Source organism: Schistocerca cancellata, chromosome 10, assembly GCF_023864275.1.
Source record: "Schistocerca cancellata isolate TAMUIC-IGC-003103 chromosome 10, iqSchCanc2.1, whole genome shotgun sequence".
In the NCBI taxonomy this organism is placed as follows: Eukaryota; Metazoa; Arthropoda; class Insecta; order Orthoptera; family Acrididae; genus Schistocerca; species Schistocerca cancellata.
This window is the reverse complement of record NC_064635.1, coordinates 10,227,304-10,245,127: the sequence shown is the minus strand read 5'-3', so window position 1 is coordinate 10,245,127 and position 17,824 is coordinate 10,227,304. Positions and strand designations below refer to the sequence as shown.

Sequence of the window (17,824 nt, the reverse complement as noted above, 5' to 3'; positions counted from 1 at the left end):
TCCCCGGCTTCCTGAACATCAGGACCTTGGCCGTCTTCCAAAAGGCGGGGAAGTGTTGGTGTTTTAGTATGGCATTCGTTATGTGTGTTAGGTATTCAGTTGCTTTATCCGTGAACTCCTGGAGGACACGGTTTTGAATGCCATCATGACCAGGGGCTTTCCTAGCAGCGGAATGCATTATGGCCCAGGAGACTTCGGCTGTGCTAGCATGTCGAATGTCGTCGCGCGATGGTTGGGCTAGAATGCGTGTAACCTCTTGGTCAGTAGCAAGTGTGAACGCTGGATCTGATGGTACCAGGTTCGGTGTGAATGACGCTGCGAGTGTTCGGGCCATTAGTTCTGCTTTCTCTTCCGCTGAGTATGCAGGTCCGTCGGGCCCTTGAAGTGTTGGCGTGTATATTTTCTCCCTGGTGAAGTGTCGGGCTAGTTGCCACACGCCAGGTCGTGTGGTGTCCAGCCCTTCGAGTGTGTGGTTCCACTGTTGTGTTCTATGTGTTTGTATTTTATCGTGTATGATGCCCTGTAGTCTGTTAATGTGCCGTTTGAAGTACGGACGCCTGGTGCGCTGCCATTGTCTCCTGAGGCGATTCCTCATCGAGATTAGGCCCAGGATTTCCTGGGGCAGGGCCGCACTATGTTGTTGTGAGGTGCGATCAGGTATGGTGCCTGCCATTGCGTCCTGGACGGCGTTAGTGAGGGTTTCTACTGCCTCGTCGATTTGTGCTGTTTCATTAATTTCGTGTATAGGTGGGATGTGGCTATCGAGCGTTTGCTTGAACCTTGTCCAATCCGCACGCCCGTAGTCCAACATCTTACGTTGTTCCATGTGCTGCAGTGTTTCCTCAATGTATAGTATTACAGGTTGGTGGTTTGAGGGCAGATCGTTTTCAACGGAAACGTTGAGTGTCGATGTAATGCCCTTGATGAGGGCCATGTCTATCACGTCTGGCCTGTGTCCCCTCTGATAGGGAATGTGCGTCGGTTCAGTCGGCGCTAGTATGATGTAGTTTCTGCCAAGTGAGTGTTCGTACAGTTTTTTGCCGTTGGGATTTCGTATGCGTGAATTCCATTCTGGGTGTTTTGCGTTCAGATCTCCAGCGACTATTACTCGCGGTGAAATGTTGAGTAGTGTGCTGATATCGCGTGTTGAAATGCCTACAGGGCTGTTGTATACCGATATCAGTGTGGTGTAGGCTCCGTTGAACTTGACTCTGACGGCCGTAGCCTCGATTTTTTCCAGTTCGGGGAGCTCTATGTTTGTGTGCTCGATGTCTTTGTGTATGACGATTGCAGTTCCACCTGCCACGGCGCCGCCCGGTCGGTCGGTACGATAGACACAGTAGCCAGGAAAGTTTAATTGTTTGTGCGGTTTGAGTTTAGTCTCGCTCAGTAGCGCGACAAGGATTCCCTTGCGCTCCATGAACGCGGCAAATTCTGCCCTTTTGTTGTGGATCGAGTCTGCATTCCAGAACAGGATCCGTGATAGTGTGTGTGTGTCTGCGTTATGGGCCGGGTGTGGCGTATTATTCATGTAAGAGTGTGAAAGAGTGTTGTGATGGCAGTGTGTATGACAGCCCAGTATTGCCCGGGTTCGGCGCTCATGAGCTGGGTGATAAGTGTAGTGACGGCCATCAGCACCTTGGTAAGGATTTCAATGGTCGTGTGTCGGGGGAATAGTGTTTCCAGTATTCCCCCAGGTGATGTGTTGGTGTTAGGTGTGGCAGCCTGAGGTGCTGTTGTGGTGTTAGCGGCCGCTTGTGCAGGTATTGGTGTGTTGTTTGGGGCGGCATTTGTGTTTCGTGGTAGAGGTTGTGGCGCCTGAGTTACTCCTGTGGTGAGGGGGATGGTAGTGTGAGTTACAGTCTCGGTGTCTTGTTGACTGTTTTCCTGTGTGTTGCTGTTCTGTTGTTGCTGCGTGGCCTGTTGTGGTGATTTCGTGTTCCCCGCTCTGTGTTTGCGTGTACGTTTATTCCGCCTCTGGGCTTGGGGTTCGGGGGGTTCTTGTGTGGATGTGTTTTCTTGTATATGGTGCGTTTCTTCGCAGCTCGTGATTTCCGGGAGTGGGGTCGTGTTGTTTGGGGGCATAGGTGTTGGTACCGATGCTTGTTGGGTTTCAGGTGTTGTCTGTGGCTGTTGTGTGGCTGTTGCAGCGGTTGTTTCTCGTGTGTGTGTAGGGCGCTGAGGTTCCGCAGCCTGTGCCGTTCCGCCAGGGCGTGTAACCGTGGCAAACGTTACGCCGTTCCTTACTGGGTTCGGCGCTGGCCTTGGGCGTGGTATGTCGTACAGTACCCTACTTCTGTCTTGTTTTCGCTTCAGCGCCTGTTTGTATGAGTTGCACTGTCTGAAGTTTGCCGCATGGGGCCCACCGCAGTTGGCACAACGTCGCTGGTTTGGCTGTGTTTGTGTGCAGGTGTTGGATCTGTGGTTGCCAGCGCATCCGCGGCAGCGAGTTGCCAGGCCGCAGCGGAGGGCCGAGTGGCCGAACCGCTGGCAGTTGTTGCATTGTTGGGGGACGTTGGGTGGTTCGTAGAGTTCTACACGCACGTCCATCCGCAGAAAGCTCTTTATCTGCAGGATGGCGCGGGAATCAGCCGTGTCGGCTAACTCGACCATGTAGTGTGGTAACGGTGCGTGTGTACGGAACCCTGTCATCCGGGAGGCACTTTTACAGTCAAATCCCAAATAACAGAGGGCCGCATGTACTGTCTCGTTGGGGGTGCTGGGATCCACTCCCTTGATCACGTACTGCTGGGTTCTCTCGTCCAGCGTCCTGTACGTATAGTGTTCGATCTTCCGATCTTTGAGGAAGGTCAGGAGATCTTTATATTCTGTGTCTGTGGCAACGTACAGTGAGGCCCTATCCCCCGAGTACTTTGCATGTAATGTGCTGTTTATGTGCCTTTCCGCGAATGCAGTGTTAAGAGCACTAAGGTTCCCATAGTTTTGTATAACAACTGGGGGGAAACCAGTCTTGTGTTGTGTGGGCACTGTTGTGGCTTTGTGTGTTTGTTGATTTCCCGTTACAGAAGCATCCAGAAGCTTTAAACTGCGCATACCATCGCCGAATGGAGTTAGCAGTTGGTGGATCTGTGTCGAACTTCGTCCCGAAGTGTCGTTGCACTGTTATGACTGACTGATGTGAGTGCATTTCAAGCACGACATACGCTTCATCGGCTCCTGTCGCCATTTTGTCTCACTGCGCTCTCGAGCGCTCTGGCGGCAGAAACCTGAAGTGCGGCTTCAGCCGAACAAAACTTTATGAGTTTTTCTACGTATCTGTAGTGTGTCGTGACCATATGTCAATGAATGGAGCTGCAGTGAATTTATGAAATCGCTTCAATCGTTTGTAATAGCCCTGTAATTTTCAGGGTTGCTTTCATGTGCATTTACTCTTCAAATTCCGATTGTTCGAAGTCCCGATCAGGCTATGAAGGCCCAACGGTACCGACCGGCCGCCGTGTCATCCTCAGCGCACAGGCGTCACTGGATGCGGATATGGAGGGTCACGTGGTCACCGCACTGCTCTCCTGGACGTATGTCAGTTTCCGAGACCGGAGCCGCTACTTCTCGGTCAAGTAGTTCCTCAGTTTGCCTCACAAGGGCTGAGTGCGCCCCCCTTGCCAACAGCTCTCGGCGGACCGGATGGTCACCCATCCTAGCACTAGCCCAGCCCGACAGCGCTTAACTTCGATGATCTGACGGGAAGCGGTGTTACCACTGCGGCAAGGCCGTTGGCCACTACCATACACATCCTGTAAATTAAATCGAGCAGTTTCAAACTTGCAAACACCAGTTTTTGTAGCAAGTGAGCTTTGTCCTCCCTCGAATATCCATAGTTTTTCTTATACTCTATACGGTCATAGGGCTGCATACTTGTTCGAAATCGGTTCATAATTGTTTTTTTTAGTATGCCACGGACGATCTTCTTGTACGTAATTACGTTTAGTACTAGCTCCTTGGACAACGATTGCCCTTTACTGCGTTTCACTGGAGACGGGATTTGTGACCCCCTGTCCGACAAGGATGATGAACCACATGGCTAGACAAGTGTTCCAATGTCACTTTCACTTTTAAGCACGTATCGTCATCACTGTACACCTCATGCACATTGTGCTCAGAGTCGAGCGTATACGACACCACACACTACTGGGCATTAAAACTGCTACACCACGAAGATGATGTGCTACAGACGCGAAATTGTACCGACAGGAAGAAAATGCTGCGATATGCAAATGATTAGCTTTCCAGAGCATTCACACAAGTTTGGCACCGGTGGCGACACCTACAACATGCTGACATGAGAAAAGTTTCCAACCGATGTCTCATACACAAACTGAAGTTGACCGGCGTTGCCTGGTGAAACGTTGTTGTGATGCCTCGGGTAAGGAGGAGAAATACGTACCATCACGTTTCCGACTTTGATTAAGGTAGCCTATCGCGATTTCGGTTTATCATATGGCGACATTGCTGCTGGCGTCGGTCGAGATCCAATGACTGTTAGAAGAATATGGAATCGGTGGGTTCAGGAGCGTAATACGGAACACCGTGCTGGATCCCAACGGCCTCGTATCACTGGCAGTCGAGATGACTGGCATCTTATCCGTATGGCTGTAACGGATCGTGCAGCCACGTCTCGATCGCTGAGTCAACAGATGGGGACGTTTGCAAAACAACAACCATCTGCACGAACAGTTCGACGACGTTTGCAGCAGCACGGACAATCAGCTCGGAGACCATGGCTGCGGTTACCCTTGATGCTGCATCACAGACAGGAGCGCCTGCGATGGTGTACCCAACGACGAACCTGGGTGCACAAATGGCAAAACGTCATTTTTTCGGATGAATCCAGGTTCTGTTTACAGCATCATGATGATCGCATCCGTGTTTGGCGACCTCGCGGTGAACGCAGATTGGAAGCGTGTATTCGTCATCGCCATACTGGCGTATCACCCGGCGTGATGGTATGGGGTGGCATTGCTTACATGTCTCGGTACCCCTTGTTCGCATTGACGGCACTTTGAACAGTGGACGCTACATTTCAGATGACCAGTGGCTCTACCCTTCATTTGATCCCTGCAAAATCCTACATTTCAGCAGGATAATGGACGACCCCATGTTGCAGGTCCTGTACGGGTCTTCCTGGATACAGAAAATGTTCGACTGCTGTCCTGGCCAGCACATTCTCCAGATGTCTCGCCAATTGAAATGTCTGGTCAATGGTGGCCGAGCAACTGGCTCGTCACAACACGCCAGTCACTACTTTTGATGTGCTGTGGTATCGTGTTGAAGCTGCATGGGCAGCTGTACCTGTACACGTCATCCAAGCTCTGACCCAATGCCCAGGCGTATCAAGGCAGTTATTACGGCCAGAGGTGGTTGTTCTGGGTACTGATTTCTCAGGATCTATGCAACCAAATTGCGTGAAAATGTAATCACATGTCAGATCTAGTATAATATACACTCCTGGAAATGGAAAAAAGAACACATTGACACCGGTGTGTCAGATCCACCATACTTACTCCGGACACTGCGAGAGGGCTGTACAAGCAATGATCACACGCACGGCACAGCGGACACACCAGGAACCGCGGTGTTGACCGTCGAATGGCGCTAGCTGCGCAGCATTTGTGCACCGCCGCCGTCAGTGTCAGCCAGTTTGCCGTGGCATACGGAGCTCCATCGCAGTCTTTAACACTGGTAGCATGCCGCGACAGCGTGGACGTGAACCGTATGTGCAGTTGACGGACTTTGAGCGAGGGCGTATAGTGGGCATGCGGGAGGCCGGGTGGACGTACCGCCGAATTGCTCAACACGTGGGGCGTGAGGTCTCCACAGTACATCGATGTTGTCGCCAGTGGTCGGCGGAAGGTGCACGTGCCCGTCGACCTGGGACCGGACCGCAGCGACGCACGGATGCACGCCAAGACCGTAGGATCCTACGCAGTGCCGTAGGGGACCGCACCGCCACTTCCCAGCAAATTAGGGACACTGTTGCTCCTGGGGTATCGGTGAGGACCATTCGCAACCGTCTCCATGAAGCTGGGCTACGGTCCCGCACACCGTTAGGCCGTCTTCCGCTCACGCCCCAACATCGTGCAGCCCGCCTCCAGTGGTGTCGCGACAGGCGTGAATGGAGGGACGAATGGAGACGTGTCGTCTTCAGCGATGAGAGTCGCTTCTGCCTTGGTGCCAATGATGGTCGTATGCGTGTTTGGCGCCGTGCAGGTGAGCGCCACAATCAGGACTGCATACGACCGAGGCACACAGGGCCAACACCCGGCATCATGGTGTGGGGAGCGATCTCCTACACTGGCCGTACACCACTGGTGATCGTCGAGGGGACACTGAATAGTGCACGGTACATCCAAACCGTCATCGAACCCATCGTTCTACCATTCCTAGACCGGCAAGGGAACTTGCTGTTCCAACAGGACAATGCACGTCCGCATGTATCCCGTGCCACCCAACGTGCTCTAGAAGGTGTAAGTCAACTACCCTGGCCAGCAAGATCTCCGGATCTGTCCCCCATTGAGCATGTTTGGGACTGGATGAAGCGTCGTCTCACGCGGTCTGCGCGTCCAGCACGAACGCTGGTCCAACTGAGGCGCCAGGTGGAAATGGCATGGCAAGCCGTTCCACAGGACTACATCCAGCATCTCTACGATCGTCTCCATGGGAGAATAGCAGCCTGCATTGCTGCGAAAGGTGGATATACACTGTACTAGTGCCGACATTGTGCATGCTCTGTTGCCTGTGTCTATGTGCCTGTGGTTCTGTCAGTGTGATCATGTGATGTATCTGCCCCCAGGAATGTGTCAATAAAGTTTCCCATTCCTGGGACAATGAATTCACGGTGTTCTTATTTCAATTTCCAGGAGTGTATTTGTCCAATGAATACCCGTTGATCATCTGCATATCTTCTTGGTGTAGCAATTTTAATCGCCAAGAGTGTATATTCCACTGACTCATCTAGCAGAAACGCTAATATTTCACCTGCCACTTCTTTCTCGCTCAGCGAAATTCCTCGGATTCCGTTCTGACGAAATGTCAACTTCGGCAACTGCTGCTGAAGCTATAGCGCAAAGTCTGCTTCCTGTCAGCATCACCAGCACTGTGGCACTGCCGTGAGCTGCTCGTCGACTAAGCAGTCCCACAACGCTCTCCAGCCTCGTGCTCTGAACACCCTTGGATACCTCCAATCGCGCCCACGTTGCCGTTAGCAGCCAATATTTTGGTTGCATGGTAGACAAAAATGGCTCTGAGCACTATGGGTCTTAACTTCTGAGGTCATCAGTCCCCTAGAACTAGTTAAACCTAACTAACCTAAGGACATCACACACATCCATGCCCGAGGCAGGATTAGAACCTGTGACCGTAGTGGTCGCGCGGTTGCAGACTGTAGCGCCGAGAACCGCTCGGCCACCTCGGCCGGCTATGGTAGACAATTGTGGGGCATCGAATGCTGTAAACATCATTGGCATTTTGCGATCTCACACTCGAGGGGTTCCTTCTAAATCCCTGACTGTAGCTGAGAAAATTATAATGTCACTGGCAAACTTGAAACTTCAATACGCGAACCAAATTTCTCCTTGAGTTTCTTTACTGCTTGCTCAATGTAGAGATTGAATAACACCGGGTGTAGGCAACAACCCTGACTCACTCCCCTCTCAACTTTGGCTTCGCTTTAATATCCTACAACTCTTACACTGAAGCGCCAAAGAAACTGGTATAGTAATGTGTATTGCCGGCCGGTGTGGCCATGCGGTTCTAGGCGCTTCAGTCTGGAATCGCGGGACCGCTACGGTCGCAGGTTCGAATCCTGCCTCGGGCATGGATGTGTGTGATGTCCTTAGGTTAGTTAGGTTTAAGTAGTTCTAAGTTCTAGGGGACTGATAACCACATATGTTAAGTCCCACAGTAGAAAAAAAATAGAGAGAAAAAAAACCATGCATATTCAAATACGAAGACATATGAACAGGCAGGATACGGCACTGCGGTCGGCAACGCCTGTATAAAACAAAAAGTGTCTGGCGCAGTTGTTAGATCGGTTACTGCTGCTACAATGGCGGGTTATCAAGATTTAAGTGAGTTTGAACGCGGTGCTATAGTTGGCGCACGAGCCATGGGACACAGCATCTCTGAGGTAGCGATGAAGTGGGTATTTTCCTGTACGACTATTTCACGAGTGTACCGTGAATACCAGGAATCCGGTAAAACATCAATCCTCCGACATCGCTGCAGCCGCAAAAATATCGTGCAAGAAGAGGACCAATGACGATGGAAGAGAATCGTTCAACGTGGCAGAAGTGCAAATCTTCCGCAAATTGCTGCAGATTTCAGTACTGAGCCATTAACAAGTGTCACCGTGCGAACCAGTCAACGAAACTCATCGATATGGGCTTTCAGAGCCGGGTCAACACCGACATTGGACTGTTGATGACTGGAAACATGTTGCCTGGTCGGACGAGCCTCGTTTCAAATTGCATCGAATAGATGGACGTGTACGGGTATGGAGACAATCTCATAAATCGATGGACCCTGTATGTCAGCAGGGGACAGTTCAAGCTAGTGTAGGCTCTGTAATGGTGTGGGGCGTGTGCAGCTGGAGTGATATGGGACCCGTGATACGTCTAGATACGACTCTGACAGGTGACACGTACGTAAGCATCCTATCTGATGACCTGCGTCCATTCATGTCCATTGTGCCTTCCGACGAACTTGGGCAATTCCAGTAGGACAATGCGACAATCCAGACTTCCAGAATTTCTACAGAGTGGCTCCAGGAACACTCTTCTGAGTTTAAACACTTCCTCTGGCCACCAAACTCCCCAGACATGAACATTATTGATCACATCTGTGATGCCTTGCAATGTGCTGTTCAGAAGAGACCTCCACCCCCTCGTACTCTTCCGGATTTTCGGAGAGTCCTGCCGGATTCGTGGTGTCAATTCCCTCCAGCACTGCTTTATACATTAGTCGGGTCCACGCCATGCCATGCTCTTGGGAGCCCTACACGATCTTAGACAGGTGTACCAGTCTCATTGGCTCTTCAGAGTATAACTGCATTCTGGTTTCTGTAAACGTCGTAAATAACCTTTGTTCGTCGTATTTTACCACAGCTGCCTTCATAATTCCAGTCAACATTTTCGAAATCTGTCCCTAAATTCTACAAGTGCTGGAAATGTAGGTTTGCTTTGCTTCAACCTGTCTTGTAAGGGGGGAGCAAGAGGAGCATACGTCTCTTGATGTGGTCTGGGATACGGACTTTTTATTTATTACAGGATTCTCTCGAATTTCTTGCAATGATTGTCAGTGAAGCTGCTAAACTGTAAATTAACACTGCCGTACATGATGGGAAATACTGTGACCTTAGCGATGGCTACGAGTCTTGTGTTGTTTTTTTTTTTCGTATTCACGCCGTTAACGAGGAATTATGCTGATTCTTTGACGTTCTCGCTGTTTCGGCGTTAAGAGCGTGTGGACCTTTATAGAACATCGCTAAAATAGTGCCCTCAATCTTTTCTCTGTCCCATCTCCACACAGCCCTCTGGCAGCTGCCAGAAGGAACCGGTCCAGCATGCTGACGTGGTAGCAGTATACCCGCGCCCATCACGTGTCCTCTAGAACGCCCCCCGTCTTGCTGCAGAATGGATTACCAACAGTAGTCGACCGATTGTCTGTAGAGGAGAAGACCCATAGTGGCTTACAAATTCTACTTTCAGTTTTACACTGCAGGATTACTGCAGTAGACTCTAATGAGCACAGCTGTCTCTAAGTTATCTGTGAGTCCAAATGCTTCAGTCGAAGTAGAAAATATCATTTTATGCCTACAATGGCCGGAAAAAAGTGTGAAATTTCAAAGTCACAAAGGTGTCCACTCCAGCAGATGGAACCTTCTCAACTGCATGAAATGTAACACAGCACCACTTGCAGTCGTAGACCTGCGAATTGGGCAGTCGGGTTGGCGTGGTTGCTGAATAACGTGATCAAGTGGGAAGATAGGGATTGACTTGGTTCAGTCCTGGGCTGTTAAAAGTGGATTCTACCGGCTCATTTGAGAGTGATCGTAGAAGACTTCTCATGTTCCTCTGGCAGGTGAAGTGGTTTCTTCTGTATAAACTGATTAATTTTCCAGATCATATCATAAAGTCTGGGACAAAAGGATCAACTCCGAAGGTGATAAAAGAGGGAGAGTGCAATTATTCTCATTTGTAACTGAAACTGTTGTGAATGCTGATTAATTTACTTTAAATGAAGTGGTATTCATTTACTTTAGTAGAATCAATAAAAATGAGCTTCAGGCGAAAAATTCGTTGTTGGCTAACGACGCTTTTGGTGACGAATGACCGTTTATGTAGTTAATGTCCATATAAAAGAAACTAATTTCTAAAAAGTTAACCCCATTTTGCATTGAGATGTAGGTTTGATTTTTAAGAATAATAAAATGACTAAGGATAAGCACATATAGTGCTCGATCATTGCTTCACCAAACTCATCGCTTCCAGCTTAATATAAATGGCTAGAATTTACTTGAATTGTTTAATTGAAACAAGAGAACTTAGAGGATTGTCGTTTTGCAAAAGAAAGAAGATATTATTTTTCCAAGACTTTGCCTTTTCATGAGTTGAACAGTTGTTTGCTATTCCTTGAATAGAACTACATCATTTCACAAACACTTTAACTGAGGTAAATGTTACATAGAAGCCCACAGGTAGGAATAGCATGCCCCTTCGGGACTTTTCAATCAGATTCAGAAGTTCACCCTTGTGTCTTTATCAAAAGACATTTTTATTGCTCACAGACGCTAGGATACACTTTACGTATTCAAGCCAATTTTCAAAACACAGTTCCTTTAGAATGAGATTTTCACTCTGCAGCGGAGTGTGCGCTGATATGAAACTTCCTGGCAGATTAAAACTGTGTGCCCGACCGAGACTCGAACTCGGGAAGGTAGGAGACGAGGTACTGGCAGAAGTAAAGCTGTGAGTACCGGACGTGAGTCGTGCTTCGGTAGCTCAGTTGGTAGAGCACTTGCCCGCGAAAGGCATAGGTCCCGAGTTCGAGTCTCGGTCGGGCACACAGTTTTAATCTGCCAGGAAGTTTCATATCAGCGCACACTCCGCTGCAGAGTGAAAATCTCATTCTGGTAACATCCCCCAGGCTATGGCTAAGCCATGTCTCCGCAATATCCTTTCTTTCAGGAGTGCTAGTTCTGCAAGGTTCGCAGGAGAGCTTCTGTAAAGTTTGGAAGGTAGGAGACGAGGTACTGGCAGAAGTAAAGCTGTGAGTACCGGACGTGAGTCGTGCTTCGGTAGCTCAGTTGGTAGAGCACTTCCCCACAGTTTCTTTAATTTGAGTTATGCTAGACAACATCAAAAAATAGAAAGTGTGTAAGTGATGAAATAAATCCATTAACTTCGTCAGATGTGCTTTGTAAGCAAAGGAAGTGTTGTGGATGACGTTAACTCTAACAAGCCTTCTTCTAAAAGTTTACAATGTGTTCCTCCACTTCGAAGAGTATTAATGTCTCTTATTTTTGTTGTATGCAACAGCGTTTTTTAAATTATTCTCACTTTTCACAGTTTCAGATTTTTAATTTTAGTTTCAGGTCGCACTATGTGACCACAAATAACATTTTTATAAATGTCTTCAAGCATTAGTTCATAGCCCTTTGGATACACTAGATTTAATAGCACGAGGATGCAATTTTAAATCGTTGAATCAAGATGGTGCTGTTATGATCATATTGAAAACACAGAAAAATGTACTTTGCATGTACAAATGAACATGCTTACTGTTTGGTTATGGAAGGTATCGATTTTAAAAATACTAACTGGATAACTATCAACTGTTTGAGATACAGTAAGTTTTGTGTAATTATTGATAAATTTAGTTCCTGGGCATGACATGATTTCAAAACTCATCGAATTGGCCACATAAGAAATTACAATATCAGAAGTTGGTTGGAAAAATTTCTGCGGCGCCCATGCTGGTAAGACAAGTCATAGGGTGCTGTAGCTTATTGCAGAGATTCTCAAATTTTTTCCATCGCGTCCCCCTTCTGAAACATAGGCGGCCACAAGAGGTATTTAGAGGAATGTTCCTGGAGCCACTCAGTACAAAATTCTTCATGTGTGGGGTTCGCATTACCCTGCTGGAATTGACCAAGTCCGTCGGAATGCACATGGACATGAATGGATGCAGGTGAACAGACAGGATGCTTACGTACGTGTCACATGTCAGAGTCGTATCTAGAAGTACCAGGTGTCCCATATCACTCCAACAACACACACCCCGCCCCATTACATAGCCTCCAACAGCTTCTACATTCCCCTGCTGACGTACAGGCTCCAGGTATTCATGAGGTTGTCTCCATACCCGTACACGTCCATCAGCTCAATACAATTTGAAACGAGACTCGTCCGACCAGGCAACATGTTTCCAGTCATCAACAGGCGAGGCGAAAACTTTGTGTCGTGCAGTCGTCAAGAATACACGAGTGGGCCTTTGGCTCTGAAAGCCCACACCGATGAGTTTCGTTGAAAAGTTCACACGCTGACACTTCTTGACGGCCCAGCATTGAAATCTGCAGCAATCTGCGGAAGGGTTGCACTTCTGTCTGAACGATTCTCTTCAGTCGTCGTTGGTCCCGTTCTTGGAGGATCTTTTTGCCCACAGCTATGTCGGAGATTTGATGTTTTACCGGATTCCTGATATTCACGGTACACACGGGAAATGGTCGTACGGGAAAATCCCCGCTTCATCACTTCCTCGAAGATGCTGTGTCCCATCGCTCGTGCGCCGACTATAATACCTCATTCAATCTTATTTCAATCTTGATAACCTGCCATTGTAGCAGCAGTAACCGATCTAACAACTGCCTCAGACACTTTTTTGTTTTATACAGGCGTTGCCGACCGCAGCGCCGTATTCTGCCTGTTTACATATCCTTGTATTTGAATACACATGCCTATACAAGTTTATTTGGCGGTTCAATGTATTACTCGCGACTTTTAATAGAAATGAGAATCAGACGCTAGCAATTTGTTTCTGAGAAGTCTTTTTCTTATATAATACAAAAAAAAATCTTTCAAAGAAAGCCAGCGCCCTCCTTTATTACCCACTGCCCCCCTCCCCCCCTCTCTCCCCCAGGACGTCTGCCCTAGTGGGTTGAAGGTGATGAAGTGGGGAGTGGGGAGAGCCTCACAGAACCAGGCTAGAGTCACCCACCACGCTCGCCAGCATTGCACTGTAGAGTAGAGGTGGGTCGAACTCGTTCATTCCCGTGAACTACTTCATTCATTTCACTCTTTGCCGTGAAGCGTTCAAATGAAGTAGTTCATTCGCGAAGTACGGAAGCCTGGCGAAGTTGCCCAGTTCGCCGCTCAGCCGCTGCTACGCTCGCTTCGCCTCGCTCGTACAATGAAGCTTCGTAATACTTCATAATTTTACCAACAGATGGCCGAACTATGCAGTAACGTGCACGCAACGTTTTACGCTCTTACAGCGTCTGGATTATCTTAAATACAGCGTGGTCGAAGGGGACAAAGGGCGTTTCTGTTTGTGTCCAAGTGTCTGAACAATTTTATCTTGGACTTTACGCCCGTGAACGGCACCTTGTATTTTAAAAAGTGTTTGGCTCCGTTTATATGTCCACCATCTTTTTTCTCTAATTGTCTTCATTTCTATCTTTTGTGTTTCTCTGCGGCCAAAGAGCGGCGTAGTATGCTGCTGCAGGCCTGCCTGTATACAGGTTTCAAAATAACAATAAAGAAAAAAAAAGGGGGACAAAGGAAAGATATACAGAGAAGGCTGTCACATATAAAGAAGATACTACATTTAATCTTGCTCGACATTTTCTCATGAAGCGCCCAAAAAAGTCTTTATCTGCCAAATGAAACATTATTTGTTGTATTCATGAACTGAAAAATAGGGCTACCAACGAAATGCAGTCCAATTTTATGTTCCTTTTAAAATTTAATCCAAAATAGAATGAGTATGTTTAACACTGTCACAAAGTCTATATACCTACGTTAAGTAATTATTCAGAAGTTTTCCTGTAGATTTTATTTTTGTTGACAATAATAACCCACTAGATTCAAAACGTAAACTGTCACCTGTAGCCACTGGTACGATTTCAGGTAAAATCCCTCTTTCAGTGTTATTAACAAACCTTTTATTTTCATGTTTGCTGTGCGTGCTCACACAGATAGCCACTTCGTTTCTATCTTTAATATTCATTTGTCTTCAAGCGCTGCCAACGGTAGGCTACCCGTAGACGCGAAGTTTAACTGCACAAATAGTCACGGGTAATGATGTAAGCACTGCAGGTAGCAGCTGACGCTGCCTTCCCCTCACCCCTCACCTCCATCACCCGTCCTAAACCTATCGTTCCCCACTAACACCGCGTGATTCGTCGACAGGCAGGACAGGGAGGACTGAAGTGATGGGAGGAGGAGTGACGTGGGTGAGGGAGAGGGGAAGAGAGTGAGCGAACTAGAAAAAAGTGTGGAGTGTGCTATCTGTGAAGAGTTTGAAGTACCAGTTCATTGAAATTGAATGGTTAGTTCACACTTCACAGGAGTGAAGCGTTCATTTGAACGACTCATTCACGAGCTCCCCATCACTACTGTAGAGCCAGCGTGCGTCCCGTGCGAGGGGAACCAGCTGACTGTCGAGTGCGCAGAGCTGAGGAGTACCCCAGCCGAGGGCGTGTTGAGCGGCCACCACCCCATCTGGCGGTGTGCCTTACTCGTCGGCGGCGATGATCAGGTGTGGCCACGCCTACTAAGAGGCCGACGACGAACGTGCCGGAGCCTCAGATTACCTTTAGAGCTGTCTAGTTGCAGCCGTCTGAGCGGCTCGCGTTATCTCTGTGTGTTGTTTCTCGGATGGTGCATTTTAATTGCTCGCGTATCTGGCTTTTTATCTCCATAGAGATTACACTTGCGTTATCTGCGGCACGTGCGCTGTTGCTATCTTCTCCGGAGTGTTTTGGTGCTTCGCTGTTACCCGCTGATCAGTATTTCATAACATTAGGTTCTCTAGCACCTGACCACTACGGACGTTACCAGGTGGTACCCAGAAAAAAAAAACCGGAATTATTTTTTAAAGGCTATACAGGGTGATCCATTCATCGTACGCGGCTCACGAAATAAACGTCAAACGAAAAAACTACAAAGAACGAAACTTGTCTAGCTTGAAGGGGGAAACCAGATGGCGCTATGGTTGGCCCGCCAGATGCCATAGGTCAAACGGATATCAACTGCATCTTTTAAATAGGAATCCCCATTTTTTATTACATATTCGTGTAGTACGTAAAGAAATATGAATGTTTTAGTTGGTCCACTTGTTTCGCTTTGTGATAGATGGCGTTGTAATAGTCACAAACAGATGGCTCACAATTTTAGACGAACAGTTGGTCACAGGTAGGTTTTTTAAATTAAAATACAGAACGTAGGTACGTCTGAACATTTTATTTCGGTTGTTCCAATGTGATACATGTAACTTTGTGAACTTATCATTTCTGAGAATGCATGCTGTTACAGCGTGATTGCCTGTAAATACGACATTAATGCAATAAGTGCTCAAAATGATGACCGTCAACCTCAATGCATTTGGCAATAAGTGTGACGACATTCCTCTCAACAGCGAGTAGTTCGCCTTCCGTAATGTTCGCACATGCATTGACAATGCGCTGACGCATGTTGTCAGGCGTTGTCGGTGGATCGCGATAGCAAATATCCTTCAACTTTCCCCACAAAAAAGAAATCCGGGGACGTCAGATTCGGTGAACGTGCGGGCCATGCTATGGTGCTTCGACGACCAATCCACCTGTCATGAAATATGCTATTCAATACCGAGCTATGTGCCGCACATCCATCATGTTGGAAGTACATCGCCATTCTGTCATGCAGTGAAACATCTTGTAGTAACATCGGTAGAACATTACTTAGGAAATCAGCATACGTTGCACCATTTAGACTGCCATCGATAAAATTGGGGACAATTATCCTCTCATAATGCCGCACCATACATTAACCCGCCAAGGTCGCTCGTGTTCCACTTGTCATCGTGGATTTTCCATTGCCCAATAGCGCATATTATGCCGGTTTACGTTACCAAATTGGTGAATGACGCTTCGTCGCTAAGTAGAACAATTGCAAAGTCATCGCCATGCAATTCCTGGTGCATAGAAATATGGAACGAATGGAATCAATATTGATGTAGCATTCTCAACACCGACGTTTTTGTGATTCCCGATTCTCGCTTAGTTTGTCTGCTACTGATGTGCGGATTAGCTGCGACAGCAGTTAAAACACCTACTTGGGCATCATCATTTGTTGTAGATCGTGGTTGACGTTTCACACATGGCTAAACACTTCCTGTTTCATTAAATAACGTAACTATACGGCGAACGGTCCGGACACTTGGATGATGTTGTCCAGGACACCGAGCAACATACACAGCACACATCCGTTGGGCATTTTGATCACAATAGCCATACATCAACACGATATCGACATTTTCCGCAATTGGTAAACGGTCTATTTTAACACGGGTAATGTATCACGAAGCAAATACCGTCCGCACTGGCGGAATGTTACGTGATACCACGTACTTATACGTTTGTGACTATTACAGTGCCATCTGTCACAAAGTGAAAAAAGTGGTCCAACTAAAAAATTCATATTTCTTTACGCATTACACGAATATATAATAAAAAATGGGGGTTCCTTTTGGAAAAAAACGCAGTTGATATCCGTTTGACCTATGGCAGCGGCATCTAGCGGGCCAACCATACCGCCATCTAGTTGCCCCCTTCAAGCTAGACGAGTTTCGTTCTTTGTAGTTTTTTCGCCCGATCACTATCAACGGACCACCCTGTATATTTTCAAACTGTTTACAAAACAACCTTATGCCCTTCAAAATACTCTCCATTGCAACTAATACATTTGCCCCACCAGTGCTTTCACTGTTGGAAACATTTTTTTAGTCGTCTTTAGAAATATCTGACAGTCCCTCCATTGTTTTTCTCTTGACTTCGTCCACGTTGGCAAATCTGTGTCCTTTCACGCCCCTTTTCATACATGGAAATAAGAAAAAGTCGCACCGAGTCAGGTAGGCGAGCAAAGTGCGTGGGGCAGCGGAACCGTGCCACTTTTAGCCAAAAACTGTCCAACAGAGAGGTCTGTGAATGCAGGTGCGTTGTCATGGGGGGGGGGGGGGGAGGGGGGGGGGGAGAACTAGTCTTCTGTCTGCCACAAATCGGGTCTTTTTTGACGGCCGCTATTGCGCAATCTTCTTAAAACTTCTTAAAACGGTCTGTGAGCGCAAGCTCTCGAATTTTTTCAATATTTACGTCGATTCGGGCAGTTGATGGACGTCGAGAACGATGTTTGTCATCTATCGGCTGGTCGCCATTTTTAAATCGAGCTATCTCCTCGACAACACAGGCGGCACTGAACTGGCAATGAGTTGCGCTGTACGCGCCTAGCGGCAGAAATGCGTACTACACAAGCTCCGTCCACGGCAATGTTATTCCGGTTTTCCTTTTTGGGTAACCACTCGCATTCCGGAAGCTATTTTGTTGATTACACACCATGATTATGATGCCTCCATCGTAAAAGAAATCTATTCTTGTCATAACTAAGGTCAGACAAAATTTTAAGCGCTTCACTGCGTTCTATATTTATGGCTTTCTGGACAAGTACGATTGCCGTGGGTTTTGCATATATGAAAGTCGATTTACAGATTCTGTAGAAAAACGTACAGTGATATTAACAATTTTTTTTCAAAAAACTAGATTTTAACTCCTTTGGAA

The 17,824-nt window shown here is 47.5% G+C and overlaps 1 protein-coding gene and 1 pseudogene across 1 annotated transcript in view; both read right to left on the bottom strand.

Moving 5' to 3' along the window:
• The window catches only part of LOC126106320 (uncharacterized), a 121,097-nt gene that overhangs the window by 81,580 nt on the left and 21,693 nt on the right, over positions 1–17,824 (bottom strand). The gene's annotated exons all lie outside the window — the stretch shown is intronic.
• LOC126107105 (5S ribosomal RNA) lies at positions 3,619–3,736 on the bottom strand (annotated as a pseudogene).